This window comes from Pseudophryne corroboree, chromosome 9, assembly GCF_028390025.1.
Source record: "Pseudophryne corroboree isolate aPseCor3 chromosome 9, aPseCor3.hap2, whole genome shotgun sequence".
Taxonomy (NCBI): domain Eukaryota; kingdom Metazoa; phylum Chordata; class Amphibia; order Anura; family Myobatrachidae; genus Pseudophryne; species Pseudophryne corroboree.
The window spans coordinates 222,885,694-222,904,050 of NC_086452.1; the positions used below are offsets into that span (position 1 = coordinate 222,885,694).

General features: G+C 41.7%; 1 long non-coding RNA gene across 1 annotated transcript in view; it reads right to left on the reverse strand.

The window, feature by feature from the left end:
- Nucleotides 1–18,357, reverse strand: part of LOC134957903 (uncharacterized) — a 103,481-nt gene that overhangs the window by 32,423 nt on the left and 52,701 nt on the right. Inside the window, exon 2 of the long non-coding RNA XR_010186788.1 lies at nt 16,304–16,357. This is a non-coding gene — a long non-coding RNA (uncharacterized LOC134957903). The remainder of the gene's footprint in view (nt 1–16,303; nt 16,358–18,357) is intronic.

Consider the following 18,357-nt stretch of genomic DNA (forward strand, 5'->3'; position numbering starts at 1 on the left):
CCGGGAGTCCTTCTGCGCATGCATCGAGTGACAAACGTACCTCAGGGAATGCAGTAAGCACCCAAACCTCTGAAAACAGTATTTTCAGAGGTTTGGCTGCATTTTTAGCATTGCTGCATCTGGTATCCGATCTTTAGGTCGACACTCATTAGGTCAACCACTACTAGTCGACATGCATTAGGTCGACATGGTCATTGGGTCGACATGGTCACTAGGTCAACATGGCAAAGGTCGACTCATGAAAAGGGTCGACATGAGTTTGTTTTTTTTTCAAAAAAACAAACCTTTTTTTTACTTTTCCATACTTTACGATCCACGTGGACTACGGTTGGAAATAGTAACCTTGCCCGAAGCATGGCGAGCGAAGCAAGCCATGCGAGGGAACACCGTTTACTAACTGAGGTTTCTGGTCACTTTCCCCCACCCCAAAAAAACACAATTTTTTTTAAAACGCATGTCGACATTATACATGTCGACCTTTTCCATGTCAACCTAATGACTGTGTTGACCTATTTCAGGTGTCGACCTAGTCACTGTCGACCAATAGACCTAATAACTGTGGACCTAGTTACTGCTGACCCAACGATCCACACCCGCTGCATCCTGTCCATAGTCACGCATGCTGATATTTTAGTTAACAGTATGCCACAGTCACCAACTTAAGCATCTGCCTTCAGCACAATGTCATAAGTCTAACAGATGTAAGTGAGAGCAAAGACTTTCTTAAGAAAAGTATGCATTGCAAAGAAAAACATCAAAATTACTTAAACTGTGTCCAAGTTCTTCTCAAACCATACGCGTTTGGTGAAATGTGCCAACACAATAAAATATTAATACTAAAAGTGTACAATGTTTAAATTAAATATATGGCGCTACAACACCAGGGGAAATTAACATCTTGCACTGCCAAAAGGGGTGCATAAGAACTAGCACTGAGGCTCAACTATAAATACAATAATACAAAAAAATACAAAAATGTTTTTATTATTTTAAAATAATTACCCTTTTGGTTCAGGGTAGATTGGAGCTCCTCTGGCAGAGTTTTGTGCTGAAGATGGTCTCAGTCTCCCATCCGTGATGGTCCTTTGAGAGGTTGCATTGCAGTCCCTGAACTAGGCAGGGACATATAGTCACTACACTATAGCCCACAATGACAGCACCAATACAGGGCTTCTGGAGGGGACTTCTCATGGTGCCTAATGGATTCAAATCAGTGCAGAAGATGTAATGCTTTTTGAAAAACCCAAAAGGTAGAGCGCCCACTGGACCATAGACACCATGTCTGAGAGGGGCCGAGACCCTCACTCCCAATGTGTGGTCACTGGGGAGGAATTCATCTAGCCCCATGCCCTTTTAACTAATCCAGGCTGATTAACTCCGTTTCTTCATAAATCAGCCTGCATATTTTTACACCATTTTATATTGTAGACAGGGGTGTGCGTATTCCTCCCCAGTGACCCCACATTGGGAGTGAGGGTCTCAGTAGCAAGGCTTCTCATGATAAAAGTTAACCCCAGGATAAGTGAAAAAAGCAGATAAATGCTCAAATGAGAAAAGACAGGGTGGCAAATGAAGCCCATTCTATCACAGAAAGAATGACATCACAGGCCTTTCTATTGATCTCAGCCTAATGAGCAAAAAATTACAGCATCCGGTAATATGGTCATTGCTTCATATGCTGGTTCCCTAAAACCATGTGTTAAACATATTTTGAAGAGCTAAAATTAAATACTGTAAATTAGAGTCATAACTGAATAACAGTGGAGCCCCAGAGATAATAAGCCTCTGGTCTTCCTCAATAAAAGCAATGGACCTCAGATTTATCTTCAAATCTGCCATGTCAGCTGCACAAAATGACTATGTGGCTGAAGATAATATTTACAATGTTATTTTAGTTCAGGCACAGGCTCTGCTAATTTCTCACCAACTCCGTCCTGCCTCTATTTAAGTTTACACATGCAGGCCAAAAGTCTAGTTACAGGGGAAGCTCCCCTACTGGGTCAGAAGCCTGAGTGTATATATTAGGACTCTGTAAATAGGATCTTTGTGTTACATTTTAGAGCATGGCAATTTTTTTTATCTATTTCCTATGAAAAAGCAAATCTTAGAATTCCAGTTTCCCACAGTAAAGTAGTGGAATGTCTAATGGCTTTTTAAAAAGTAGTAGTATAATATATCATACAGTGAAGAAATTATGTAGTACACCATCACCAATTAGCTATGAAGCACAAATACATAATGTATTATATACAATATACCTGTATATATATATATATATATATATATATATATATATATATATATTACCAACCATACATGCTACTTTTCTATCTCCTCTCTAATAGAAACCTGGAGAGGGTATGTACTGTAGCATATGACAAAGAGGAACGGGGCCGAATGCTTCGAGTCACCTCGCCCCGGCATAATGACATGAATAGCAGGGCCATGGGCAGGGGAAAAATGGCATGCCCCCTCCCCACGAACCCACAATTCCTGACATTACACTCCCCTCCTGCCCACATCACTAGGAAGTGTTTGGGATGCAAGAGGACTACCCACTCTTCCTGGGGTTCAGTGGACTAAATTTGGGAGTCTTCAAGATATTTCAGGAGAGTAGGAAAGTTTGTATAATACCTCATATAATGTGCAACAGCTAATTTCTATAACAACAATGCTTTCTAAGCTTGATCTTTCCTGTACACTCCTCATGAACGTCATTTAAAATTCAAAAGCCAAGTTGGTTACTACTATTTGATCCTGAGCAATCCACACTGCACAATTACTGTATGTTTAAAAAATAACATGTTTAAATATAAAAAATAATGCACATTATGTTGGCCAAATAAGTATAATAAAATAAGTGCACATTGGGGATTATACATATTTAGAGAGAGTGTGAGAGAGAGAGTAACGCTAACAAAGGGTAAACCAGAATAATGTAGTTATTACTACATTAACCACATTTTCAGATCAAGAATCATAACTCCCAACACTTGGCCATAGCATGTAAGGAGTAGATAATAATCAGAAAGGTAAAGCAGGTTAAAAACAACAACAACCCACATTTTTAACTATGATGCTTTTATTTGTTCATAATAGAAATCAGTAGTACTGTATTTTTTTGGTGAGATAGAGACTTTTTTTCCCCCAGTGCTACCTATAACGTCTACCTGCTATATTGCTCAGTTCCAGCAAACCCAATCCATTGTGACTAATGCCGTAACTTACTTACCTCCCACTTATGCTTCCCTGTTGAGCTCTGATTCCACTATGTTTGAAGAGGTGCCCAGTCTTTAAGGGATAAAGAGCTATATGAAGCCCACTACTGAAGCCTCTTCCAACTGACAGGATAGGCTCCATTTGGTCACTTACTTTTAACCCATCTATGTCACCAGAATTTGGGATTTTTATAGGGCAACTAATACTATAGGGCAACATTTGTACGCATTAAACCTTGGTTGTTGGGCACAGACATGGGCAATAGACCTGTGATTTTTTTGCCAACAACTTAGTATGCACTCTGTATTTTCCTGTCTTCTCCTTTCCCCCAGGTCTACTGGCCTTTTGGCAGTCCCTGCACACCAGTGCAAGGACAAAACACCTCACCTGAGCATGTGAGTGCTTGAGAGATGAATTAACGGATGGCTGAGGCGCTTCAGGTTGTAATGACCATTCATACATCAAGACAAAAGGCACCGTCACCCCTGAGGATTCCATCCACTGAAGCCTGGTACAAATACTAATCCTTGTTTTGTCCTCCATCCAGTGATAACAATACTAAGGGGGACATTTACTAAGCAGTGATAAGAGCGGAGAAGTGAGCCAGTGGAGAAGTGCCCATGGCAACCAATCAGCATTTAAGTAACATCTATAGTTTGCATACTATAAAATTATACACAGCTGCTGATTGGTTGATGGGACAACTTCTCCACTGGCTCACTTCTCCGCTCTTATCACTGCTTAGTAAATGTCACCCTAAGTATCCTGGGAGGGTTACTGAGCCATTCCAGTAGTAGGTGTACATGGAGGTCAGAAATGGGACTCTCTACTATCTACAAATATATCAAGCTCCAGCAGCCATAGTTTTGTGAAGGGCCGGAAAAAGGATAACTAGGACCCAATAATACAGCAGGCTCACAGAGTTCTTCTTCCTGCCCTCTCTTGAAGTTTGCTGCCCTGTGCTGGAAATGAGTCTGTAGCCCAGCAGAGGCTCTGCCACTCAAGGCAGGAAATAGGGGGCACAATGTGTTAGGCTTCTGTTCAGTCAGAAGGTTAGCATGTACAATATGATGAAAACACAGCAAAACATATTGTAATATAGAGGAATATACATATATAAACTATTATTCATTTAGAATCCAGACAGACATATTGGGAATAATTGGCGTATATCCATGCAGGGTTTTTCATACCCAAAAAACACTGTTTAACATTAGAGGTAGAAATTCCGCTCCTCTAAAAAAGACAGTTGATATGTTATAGGCCAAAACATGAATCTTTAACCTCATTCTTTCATTTTAGAGACTGCCATAGAAAACATAGAAGCACATAGGCAATTTCCTTCTGGTATTATATTCTCAACAGCTCGAAGGCCAGTCTTTTTATTTCAGTGATGGTTAACATATCAAAATTATACATATTAATTATTTTCTTGCTACAATCCTACAACCTAGTTTTTTTTTGTAATGAACAATGCACCCCCTCTACAAATTTCCACACATCTCGTATTTTTCCCAGTGAATATATTATGATGTGGAACTGTATTCACGAGATAAAACCAGCATCCCCGCTGCAAGCAGTCAGATAATGTTCAGAGAGGGGCGTATGGGATTAATTGGGAAGAGGATCAGGGATGGAGGAGAGACGGGTGCTGAACAGACAGGCCAGTCTGACAGGGCGATAAGATCAGTTCATTATTGAAGGCTTTCGTACAGCGTGTCGGGAACATCAAAAAAACGCTTTCTACAATATATCAAAGGAAGGAAGGATTTCAATCGCTAACGAAGCTGCTGGAATATTTTCTGTTTTTTAAATGAGCGGATTATGGAGCGTCCCTGGAATTTGCACAGTGTGTTTAGGGGCAGAAGGACAGTGGGAGGAGAGTGTACATTTCAGTCAAGAACTGTTAAAACAAGAGGTCATACTGAAAAGCTTTAATGAGGCCCCTCTCAGAAGACATGAATATATTTTGATGATATAAATCATACGATAAGAGGCCGATAAAGGAAGTGGCAGTATTTCCTACATTCTGATTTTTTTAAATTTTATTTTATGAACTATAGAATATTTACTTGTACATATGTTCTGTAAAACAAGTACATAGGGTATTCGACTAAAAACTATTCTTTTCTTCTATATTTAACCTGTCATCTAGGCATCTCTAATGCAATAATAATAATTGGCCATATATTTCATATATAATAGTTTTTTCTGGTAGCCAAATTCAAAATTGTATTTAGTCAGCAAAAACAAAAAGAGGTGCTGCAAAATATGTGGCTTTCAAAATGCATATGTGTCCTCGCTCATCTTACCTTTGAACGAGTCGCATGAGTGTATGCACCGCAATTATGATTAGCCACACCCGCGTGCGACTTGCTCACAGGAGAGTTTGCACTATGTAATCCTATGGATCATGGGTGCATATGCAGTGCATGTTTGCGGGCACTGTAGTTACGGCAAATGGGCCACAATTATTAATACGGTAATTGTGGGTAAGATGAGTGATGACTCATCTGTAGTATGAAAGGCCTTTAACTTTCCCTTTAAAGACCATGCGCCAAATGTAAAAGCCTGCAGTTTGCTGGAGCCGGAGCATTTCTGGTAACATAGGGCCTAATTCAGCATGGAACGCAGGTATGAATGTGTTCGCATGCTGATCTCTTTGGAGTGTGCGCACGCGGAGAAGCAGCACTGCGCATGCGCACACAGTGAGATGTGATAGCATCTCACACGTGCGAATGCCTCTGCATGAATGAGAGGCAGAGGCATTCGAGGGGCAGGAGGGTGCATCATGTTGGTTTCGTGAGCAGCGGTGGGGATCGTGGTCCAGACAACGCAGCCGTGTCCAGACCGTTTGCAGGGCGGGCCACGGGGGCTGCGTGATGTCACACACAGGCGCTGCGACTCAATAGATGGCGGGTTGCTAGGCTGCATAGACAGAGGACAACCCTAAACGTGCGAGAGCATTGCCGTTGTGCAATACGCTCGTGTGTTTGTGGGGGGGTGGGGAGGGCAGGACCCAGCATGCGGGTGTAATGGGCTGTAGATGTTCAATTTTTCACACATCTACGACCCATGCTGAACTAGGCCCATAGTCACTAGACTTGAAGACACAATTCATTTAACTACTGTATATGGCCGGAATTTTGAAGGCACCCACAAACTGCAGGCTATTGCATTTGACCCCAATATCTTTAAATAGCAGCTGACGAGGTTTACATGTCAGTAACTGAAATATAGGGGGAGATTTATCAAATCTGCTAGAGAGTTAAAGTGGAGAAGTTGCCCTTAGCAACCAAATGGCTACTGTCATTTTTCTAGCACATCTTGTAAAATGACAGACGGTAATTGGTTGCTACGGGCAACTTCTCCACTTTAGCTCTCTCCAAGGGCATTTTGAATGTGATGCACCCTGCCACTCATCACGAACATAACGTAATGCTTTCCCGGTAAGAGCTGTACTTTGCGGTAGAAGGAATTCCGAGATTAAGACCCAGGGGGGGGGTGTACTTCTGCACATGTCTCCAGTTTTAACCTTGGTGCATCCCGCCCCAAATTTGCTAAATCTCCTCCATAATATTTTATCAGGATAGTGATGCTTACATTGTCACCGTAAGCAGTAACAAATCATCAATTTCTTCTTAATGTACATGGTGAAGGTAGAAAAAAAAAGGACCGACATGATTTACTTGCAATGACAATGGAAAACTACTCAGCTATCCTAGAATGATAACGTCTAAAAAAAAGCCAGATGGTGAAGTTAAGGACAGAAAGGATATAAAATGCTGTAATGTGGTGGATTAACGTAGCGCTATATCTGTAGTGGGTCACATATGTGATGAGCAATGTGGGTGGGAGATCATGTGCTTGGTGACCCACTTTCAACTCACATCTGGCATCAAATTTCCTACTACAAATGTTAATTGGAAGAAGTTTGCCTTTACATAAATATATATACATATGTTCAGTGTCCAAAAGTATGTATGTATGTATGTTGCAGGTATAGCATTCAGGGCCTGCCACAATATTTATGCTATTAATGATAGGAAATTAAACCATAAATTAGGGCAGATGTATCAAAGCTTGGAGAGAGATAACGTAAAAGCCAATCAGCCTCTAACTGTTATGTTACATGCTGTGGGGCCTATTTACTAAGCCTTGTGTGGAGATAAAGTGGATGGAGTTAAAGTACCAGCTAATCAGCTCCTAACTGCCATGTCACAGACTGGATTTGAAAAATGACAGTTGGGAGCTAATTGGCTGGTACTTTATCTCTGTCCACTTAATCTCCACGCAAGGCTTAGTAAATAGACCCCTGTAGTTTGAAAAATGGCAGTTATGATTGGTTGGAACATCATCTATCTCCAACTTTTGGTAAATCTCCCCCATTGTGTAAATTTCCTTCCCCGAATCAGTAACATTAGGATTAGTTAGTATTGTGCATAACTACAAAGCTTGAGGTGCTCTGAAGAATATATCAACTTTTATCAGTCAACAGTTAAATGTGTGGAATCAATAAGTACAGAAAAAGAAAAAAAAACAATATTATCACAATACTATCAAAGCCACCATACTTTATGCCTCAAGGGCGAGTACTGTATGTGTTTTTGTATAGGTCTCATTAATTAAATGTATGTCAGTCGCCATAATCTAATGACCCTGTATTTTCAAAAAGGATATACTGTACAAATTAGAGATGAGCTGGTTCGGTTTTACTCAGATTTACCCGAATCTCCGTATTGGCTCACGGACGTCACGTGTTTTAGTTAGCCAATAAGACAAATCCAGAAAAAAAGAACTTGCGATGATTCTGGCGTTAAGAACAGAGTAAATCCGAACCCGCTCAACTCTAGTACAAACGCATTCCTCAAAAAAACATGCCCAAGATATGGCAGGTAATGCCCATGCCAAATCAGACTCTCCCACAGCCTTCAAATCCTTAAACTCTCTCTAAAAATCATCTCCTTATTTGATCTTATTTTATTTTACTCCCAACTATCCACTCTAAGCTACACTAGCTCCTCTTGTATCAGCTGTACCATCAACCAATCAGAATGTAAGCAAGTTTCATGTAAAAAGGTTAGGGGGTACATTTGTTTTGTGTCTGCATTTTTTGTCTAAAATAGAAATGGAAAAACTAATAGCAAAGGAAAGTAAATCAAACCCCAAAAAGTTTTTTAAATTCATCAATAGCAAAAGATTAATCAAAGACGACAATGACATAAATTAAACAAGTTTTTTTCATCTGTATTCACAAGAGAGGACCAGATGGCGGGATTGACGCATAACCTCAGCAATGATAATGTCCCACTGCTTAATGCTTATTTAAGTGAGGAAGTAGTTTGTGACCGATTAAAAAAAATTAAGATTAACAAGTCACCAGGTCTCCCAACGGAATTCACCCAAGGGTTCGCATGGAGCTCCACTCCAAATTACCAAGACCCCTGTAATGACTCACTTACATCAGGCTTTGTCCCCAAAGACTGACGTATAGCGGAAGTAGTGCCGATATTTAAATAGGGAAGTAAATCTGAACCGGAAAATTATAGACCAGTAAGTCTTACATCTATAGTGGGGAAAGTACTGGAAGGTATTTTAAGGGATAGAATACAGGAGTTCCTTGAAACCAATAAGGTTATTAATAGGAACCATCATGGATTTGTGAAGGATAGATCATGTCAAACTAACTTAATAGGCTTTTATGAAACAGTGTGAACCTAGATCAGGGCAAAGAGGCGGATGTAATCTTTTTAGATTTTGATAAAGCTTTCAATACAGTACCTCACATGAGACTTATCTACAAATTAAGAGAACTTTGGCTAGGGAGCACAATATCCACTTGGGTTAGTAACTGGTTGGATAAAAGGGAGCAGTGAGTGGTGGTAAATGTAACGTTTTCAAATTGGACTGAAGTACTAAGTGGTGTGCCACAAGAGTCTGTACTTAGGGCCTAATTATGACCTAATCGCAGCAGAATTTTTTTTAGCTAATGGGCAAAACCATGTGCACTGCAGGTGCGGCAGATGTAACATGTGCAGAGAGAGTTAGTTTTGGGTGGGTTATATTGTTTCTGGTCAGGGTAAATACTGACTGCTTTATTTTTACACTGCAATTTAGATTTCAGTTTGCTCACGCCCATCTCAAATCTAACTTTCTCTGCGCATATTATATCTGCCCCCCTGCAGTGCACAAGGTTTTGCCCATTAGCTAACAAATTTGCTGCTGTTATCAGGTCTGGCCCTTTGACCACTATTGTTCAACATTTTCATAAAAGATCTAGAAGTAGGTTTAGAGAGCACAGTGAAAATTTTTGTAGACGATACCAAACTGTGTAAGGTTATAAATTCGGTGGAGGATGCTGAGTCTCTTCAGAATGACTTATTTTAACTGGAAAAATGGGAAGCAAAATGGAGAATGAGGTTCAATATCGACAAATGTAAGGTAATGTACTTTGGTAGCAAGAACAAAAATACTTCCTACATACTAAATGGGGAAAAACTAGGGGATTCTATACTGGAAAAAGATTTAGGTGTTCACATAGATAACAAACTTAGCAGTAGTACCCAAAGTAGGACTGCAGCAAAAAAAGCAAACAAGGTATTAGCATGCATAAATCGGGGAATTGATGCAAGGGATAAGAGTGCTATACTCCCATTATATAAATCACTAGTGAGGCCACATCTCGAATACTGTGCACAACTATGGGCACCATACTACAAAAAGGATCTCCTGGAACTCAAAAAGGTTCAGAGACAGGTTAAGGGGATGGAGATGCTAGAATACGAGGAAAGGCTTGCTAGGCAAAGCATGTTTACACTGAAAAAAGGAGATTAAGATGGGACATGATTAACATTTATAAATATATAAGGGGTCAATACACAGAGCTAGTAGGGGATTTGTTTTTGGTAAGATAATCACAAAGGACATGGGGACACTCACTTAGGTTAGAGGAGAGGAGATTTAGCACACATAGGGGTATATGCAATTGCGGTCGAATTTCCGAAAATGTCGAAAAACGGGACATTTTCGCCCAATTTTTTTTTTCGACAATGCAATTCAGTACTTTCCGTCAAAAAAACGGACTTTCCAAATTCGACTTTTTGAAATTCGACATTTGTCAAATTCGACATTTCTGCAATGGTACAAATGCGGCAATTCGACAAAAGTATATTCAATTGAAGTTTGGAAATTCGACAACAGTGCTTTTAGACAGTAAATTCGTCATTTTCAATCCGCCACACTTTGGTGGCGGAATCTAATAAAAATTTTTAAAAACATGTTTTTTTTTGTTTGTTTTTTATTGGTAATAGCATATCTATTTATATTAGAAGGGATTAGGTACTTGGTTTGTCTATTTTGGAGGCACAAGTATTATTTATATATTTTTAAAAATCAGCACAACGTCCTGGCACTTTGCTGATTGGCTATGCGCGTCTGAGCTGTCAGACAGCACATCGCAAAGCCTCTCCATTATATTCAATGGTGGGAACTTTGCGGTCAGCGGTGAGGTCACCCGCGGTCAGCGGCTGACCGCGGGTAACCCCACCGCTGACGGCAAAGTTCCCACCATTGAAACTAATGGAGGGAGCTGTGCGATGCGCTGTCTGCCAGCAGACGCGCATACAGCCAATCAGGTGAGTGCCACGAAGTAGCGCTTCCTGATTGGCTGAAGGGACCTTTCTGTGACAGCAGTCACGTGGGGTCCCGGCATTCGTGGAAAGGGGTCCCATGTATAAACATGGGACCCCTTTCAGTCCGTTTGGTCCGGGTGTTCGTTTTTTTTTTTGCCAAGTACGTGGATTATAATCTGGACACTGGATCAGGTGAGTATAATTTTATTCACAGGTACACGTGGATTCTACTTGGACAAGTGGACAGAGGTCGGCGTGTGAACATAGGTAAGTATGTATGTGTCGACATGTGTGAAATAAAGTTTTACTATCACGGTGTGCGTGTCCTGTTTTTATTTGGGTATTTTTTTCCAAGTAGAACTACAGGTACCAGCGGGCCCGTTTTTCTCCTGCATGCTGGTACTTGTGGTTCTCCAAGTACCAGCTTGCGGGGGAGGCTTGCTGGGACTTGTAGTACTACTGGAAAAAACAATATTCTTTCAATTTTCTCAAGGCTATCAGCCCCCCATCCGCAGCCCTTGGATGGGGGGGACAGCCTCGGTCTTCACCCCTGGCCCTTGGGTGGCTGGGGGGGACCCCTTGATTGAAGGGGTCCCCACTCCCCCAGGGTACCCCGGCCAGGGGTGACTAGTTGGATATTTAATGCCACGGCTGCAGGGCGCTGTATAAAAGTGACCCCCGGCTGTGGCATTATCTGTCCAGCTAGTGGAGCCCGATGCTGGTGTAAAAAATACGGGGGACCCCTACTCTTTTTGTCCCCCGTATTTTTTGCACCAGCACCAGGCGCAGAGCCCGGTGCTGGTTTTAAAAATACGGGGGATCCCCTGTCATTTTTCCCCCTGGATTTTTAGAACCAGGACGAAGAGCCCGAGGCTGGTTATGCTTTGGAGGGGGGACCCCACGCACTTTTTTTTCAGGTTTTTTACCGTTTTTTTAAAAATCAGATCAAAATCCGTCAAATCGTCCGTTTTTCGACAGCGGGACTGTCAAATCCGTGTTTTATTGAATATGTTGAATTCCGGCACCCACTTGCCGGAATTCAACGGTCGAATTGTGTCGAATTAAAAAACGGGTGAAAAATTGCCGCGATTCGCCGCTAATTGCATATACCCCATAGACGGTAAGGTTTCTTCACAGTAAGGACAATATGTATTTAGAATTCCCGGCCTGAGAGAGTAGCAATGGCGGACTCGTCATTACTTTTAAGAATGGGCTAGATAACTTCCTAATGTATAAGGCTATACAGGGTTATGGGGGGTAAATTATGCACTATAGTAATAAAAAAATAAAAAAAGAGAAATTGACATAACGGCTAAACATTCACCACAGGTAAAATTAGTCTTATAAATATTACAGTGTTGGAGATCACTAACAGGTTGAACTCAATGGACAAATTGTCTTTTTTCAACCTCAGAAACTATGTTACTATGTATTTTGTCTACCTTGTAGTGCCTGTTTTATGTACTGTATGTCCTGTTTATCCCACTGTCTTGCAATGCAGAGCACGGTGGTACCTTACAAATCAACAATAATAATTAAGCTGCACAGCTCTGTAAAATCACATATCCCGCATCCTGCTTACTGAAAATATTTCAACTAAGACAAGTCAAAATCACAATCATGACGTCAATTCCAATCACCATCCCCTGATAGTGCCTCGATCACAAGGCAGAAGGAATTCATGTATTGACCTACTGTGAAAGTGATGTTCAGCCACACGCTCATTTAACCATTTTACAGTTAGAACTTGCAGGAATGAGGCCAGGTTCATACAGAAGGGTTTTGCTTCTTGGGATCATGCTGGGAAATAAGAAAAAATGTTGCCTTCATAACTCATTCAATGTATCGGTCCCAATCATACAGTACAGGCTTCAGCAGCAGGTGGGTAATTATTACAGGACAAATGCCCATGGAAAACTAATGGTGCCCATACACTTGTGAGATATTAGGTGCTATCCTTCTATTTCGACCGGATCTGTGAGAGAAATCGAAGGATTGTATGCACATTTAAGGTACCATTAGACGCGATGCATCGGCACGCCGCTCGAATGTCGCGTCTCATGATAGTATGTGCTGCACATAATATTTCTCGCATCGCAGTGCGATCGCATGTGTTTTTTTTTAACACATGCAATATATCGCACTGCGATGTGCAATGGGCACCCGCCAAGAGTGGCCAGAGGCCGCTCCCACTTGGCGGTGACGTGCCCATCACGTGATTATCATGCGATCTATCGCATGATTGCATGGTAATCACTTTGGCATTTCAGGTGCGATTTCATCGAAACTGAACTGCCGGTGTGATCCCCGCGATGTTGTGTGGCGGAGCATCGCACCAGTGTATGGGCACCATTACTGATGCATTTTAATACTGCAAGAAATTTAATTTATAGCTCTTCTGGGCAGGATGTACAGTACTAAAGTGAAAATGTGGGCAAAACCATAAAAATAGAGATGTGTGGCGGGCACGTTTCGTGTTTTGATTTTGGATCTGGATCCCCTCTTATGTTTTGGATCTGGATTGGTTTTTGCCAAAACCACCCTTTCGGGTTTTAGTTTTGGATCTGGATGATTTTTGAAAAAAACACAAAAATAGCTAAAATCACAGAATTTGGGGGTAATTTTGATCCTACAGTAATATTAAACTCAATAACATTCATTTTCACTCATTTCAAGTCTATTCTGAACACCTCACACCTCACAATATTGTTTTTAGGCAAAAAAAAAATGGTTACACCGAGGTAGCTGGATGAGTTTGCTAAGCGACACAAGTGGGTGGCACAAACACCAGGCCCATTTAGGTCGACACTCATTAGGTCGACCACTGAAGGTCGACATTGCCATTAGGTCGACATGCATTAGGTCAACATAGGCGTTAGGTCGACATGTACTAAGTTGACAGGTCAAAATGTCGACATGAGGTTTATAACTGCTTTTGGTGTCGTTTTCTCCGTAAAGTGATGGGGAACCCAAATTAGTGCACTGTGTCCCCTGCATGGCACGCTTCACTCGCCATGCTTCGGGCAAGGTGCCTCGCTCTTCTGCCGCTTCGCTCAGCACAGATTACCGTTCCAATCGTAGTCCATGTGGATCATTAAGTATGAAAAAATCCAAAAAATGGAAAAAGATGTGAAAAACGTTTTGACCTGTCGACCTAATGCATGTCGACCTAATGGCATTGTCAACCTTCAGTGGTTGACCTAATGAGTTTTGACCTAAGTTGTGTCGACCTAACGACCGTAACCCCACTTTTAAATACTAGGCCCCAAACAGCTCATCATGCAAAGAAAAAAAAGAGGTGCAATGAGGTAGCTGGATGGCTAAGCTAAGCGACGCAAGTGTGCAGCACAAACACCTGGCCCATCTAGAAGTGGCACTGCAGTGGCAGACAGGATGGCACTTTTAAAAACTAGGCCCCAAACAGCACATCATGCAAAGAAGAAAAAGAGGTGCAATGAGGTAGCTGGATCACTTTGCTAAGCGACACAAGTGTGTGGCACAAACACCTGGCCCATCTAAGAGTGTCATGCAGTGGCTGAATGTCGAAAAGTGGCCCGCAACTTTTCGGGCCACCGACGGCATCTCCTGCATGCCCCTGTCATTTTCAAAAAATTCTGTACCACTAAATTAATTGTATGTGCAAAACATGGGACATGATGGAATTTGCCCAGATGTAATACAAGCACAATATTGGTGGACTTATACGGCAGTACCCCTGAACTTATACAGTTGCACCGCTGGACTGAACTTATACGACAGTACCACTGGACTTTTACGGCAGTACCCCTGAATTTATACGGCAGGGGTGGACTTCAGGTTGCCGGCGGCCGGGGTCCCGACGACCAGCATACCGGCGCCGGAATCCCGACCGCCGGCATACCGACAGTTTTTTTTCCCTCTTGGGGGTCCACGACCCCCCTGGAGGGAGAATAGATAGCGTGGCGCGCGTAGCGCGCCACCATGCCCGCAGCGTGGTGAGCACAGCGAGCCCGCAAGGGGCTCATTTACGCTCGCCCAGTATACTGGCCGCCGGGATCCCGACCGCCGGCATAACATACTACACCCATACGGCAGTACCCCTGAACTTATACGGCTGCACCACTGGATTGGACTTACTGTATACGGCAGTACCACTGGACTTATACGGCATTACCCCTGAACTTATACGGCTGCACCACTGGACTGGACATATACGGCAGTACCCCTGGACTTGTACGGCAGCAGCGCTGGACTTATGGCAGCACAGGACACCACCACTGGACTTATGGCAGCACAAGACACCACCACTGAACTGATGCAGCACAACACAGCACCACAGCACTGGACTTATACAGCAGCAGCACTGGACTAATGCCAGCACAGGTCACCACACTGGACTGATGCAGCACATTTCCAGAAGAGCTGTCCTTTGTGATTTTAATTGCATTTGTACATGCATAACATCATGCTATGCATACGATCAGTGGTGGGATGTATTGCATACAAAATGAGATGCTTGATACATCCTGTCCTCCCTGAGTCTTAAAAATAGTTTCCAATATACACATAAAAATAAAGTCTCTATCATCTTCAGTTATCTACACTCCCAGAATGCCTGGGAGAAAGAGAAGGGTGCTCAATGGAATACAAATTGCGCAGGAATGTTTAAATTGCATCATCATATACAGTGCCCTGCTTACATGATGGCAAACATAGCAGAAAATTACAAACACCTATTTCATTTATACCTTTGCATATTCAGATAGACAGAAATTAAATACAGGTACTGTGTGGGTACCTTGATACAAGTTGTTTTAACATTTAGGGGCCTATTCATCATTAGGGGTCCGATAGGGCCACCTAATAGCAAACTCAGAAAACTTAAAGTTTGCCTGCAGGAACAAACACCACTTTCAGATGGCGCTTGTTCTTGATGCCCCGCTCCTTCCTATGGGATTGGGTCTCTCTGCTGCCTACTCACCTCACTATGTGACCAGCAGCTCTGGGCTTGTATGACCCACAGCAGCTGGCAATGAGAAATGGTAAGTAATACTGCTACAAAACTAGCAGTGTTACTATTCGTTAGAACAGCTGCTTTTCTGAGCAGCTGTCCCCACACTGGAGCAATGATGAATTGTTCCAGTGATAAGTATCCCCCGCCGCAACTTGCAGCAAATTGGATTCGTCCCCGATGATGAAAAGGATTCCACAATCAGGATAAGTGTGTAGATGCTTATTTTATTAATTTAACTGATTTCTTCCTGCTTCTGGAACAAATTATAAGAATTAAAAATTAGAACAAAAAAAAGGCGTCAGTACTGTACTGCGTACCCTGAAGGGCACCAGAAAAAATAAGCTTATATGTACAGTATGCGTAGATAAAAAAGTCCAAATATGTGCATTTTTGCACACTAATCTTAAAATGCATCACTTTATACCATGGGATGTCTGAAAGTGTGTGGCTGTCATCTCACCTCTGGTAGGGTCACATGAGCAGTGTCTCATCATTGATTAAACCAGGATTTTACCTAGAAAGAGAAAATTAATTGTAACTCAAGCTATTAAAAACAAAATATACAAAATATTTTTAAAAAATTAGCCTCAATACGCCACGCAGCGCTAGATGCCTGGCGTGAGTAAACCGCCAGGTACCATGCAGCTCTGCTAACATTGGTCATCTTTTTTTGCTGATTATGCTTTTTATTTGCAACACAATGCAACTAGGAAGCACAAGAAGACTGTGCCAGCTGCAATGTATTCTGTTACCAAGGGGGCTGGGTTGCCATTGGTCCTTGCTCCTGATAAAAGGCAACTAGCCCTACACAGACCTGCTGGTTATACTACTTATGTTACCCTGTCCTAAGGACGTTACCTGGATTACCTGTGTTACATGAGCTTCTGACTGTGTACCTAAGACCTAGTCTGGAAGTCCTTTCAGCCAGTCATAAATCTTCATCACTTCCTTATCCTCAATTTTGCTATGGTCCTGGTGATGCCATTCATTTTCCCAAGCCTTGGACTCTTTTCTATTCAGTAGATGCAGAAGCCAGGGCATATAAAGTAAAGCTCCATTTTGGCTTATCATTCTGGAATTTAATGTTCAAATGGAGCTTCTTCGTGCACTGGCCAAAACCCATCCATGATCAGAAAAGCAGGGGCCTTGGGAGTAGAAAAACAGGCATCACTGCCCCCCCCTCCTCCCCCCCCACATGGGCCTGATTTAGTATAATTACAATGTAAAACAGCAGAAACCAAAGGTTAAGCTGCTCTAGTGTACTAGATCAGATACTGCCCAAAACATAAACCATCATTGAAATGATTACAAATGACATTTTTATCACTCACACATAATACAAAATAATAATAATTCACTTGACTTTAAAACATAAAACATGGTTCAGGTACTGCCTTGGTAGATTGTACTCATGAGGCATACTGGATCTTTGCAATGGGATCTATGGCCCCAGGTGGCTTTAATGAGAACATACTGTAGAACTCAATAAATTAGGGTAGTTATCCATAAGCTTCTTGGTCTTTATCCTCCATTTCTCTTTCCCTTTCCCTTTTCTGAAAGATGAACCAAGACCTGAGGTCCTTTATTGTGATTCTGATGAGGTTGATTTCCCTGGGCTAAATTGTGGATGGGAGACTCAGCAGTGTTTATGAAAATTCTGGTTTTAGATATGTGGTATATATAATTATAACATTTTGTGTTCACATATATTTGTGTTCCATTATTCTCTTCACTGTGTTGATTATTTAAATTTACTTATATATAAATTATAGTTCATGAAATTTTGACTTGAATTATCCACAATCGATAGTAATAAGTCTCATAGGGGTCTATTTACTAAGCCTTGGATGGAGATAAAGAACCAGCCAATCAGTTCCTAACTGCTATGTCACAGGCTTGGTTTGACAAAATGGCAGTTAGGAGCTGATTTATCTCCGACCACTTTACCTCCATTCGAGTCTTAGTAAATAGACCCCTGTATTTGGTCTGAAATATAAAGTTCTTTTTCTCCTTTGGATAGAATAAGACTGTAGGCCATCTAGTTCTGAGATTGTTCAGTTAGGATTTCTAAACAAGATGTCCCTGTACTGAATCCCGAGAAGTTGTTATGATAATCCATGTTTCATTTAGCTATGAATGTGTGATAGATAGATAGATAGATAGATAGATAGATAGATAGATAGATAGATAGATAGATTGATTGATTGATTTGGGGTGCCGCCAGTAGCCCTGACCTTGCTCTTCAGTTTATAATCACTTTTCCTTTGTTAGATGGGTTTAAAGTTTTACTTCTGTTATCAATGTTGCTATTCTAATGCTTTTGGATACACAAGATTGTTTGTCTTCCTACCTCCATTTCTGACAGTTATTTAAGGTCTTTGAATTATGGTTATTTCTGTCATTTATTACAGTTCATTAAAGTTTTCATCCAAATTCATCCAGTGGAAGGCCTAGAACAGGCTGCATGTGTCAAAGTTCTGCCCAGCGTACCCTAACGGGAGGTCTGGCCGGGAC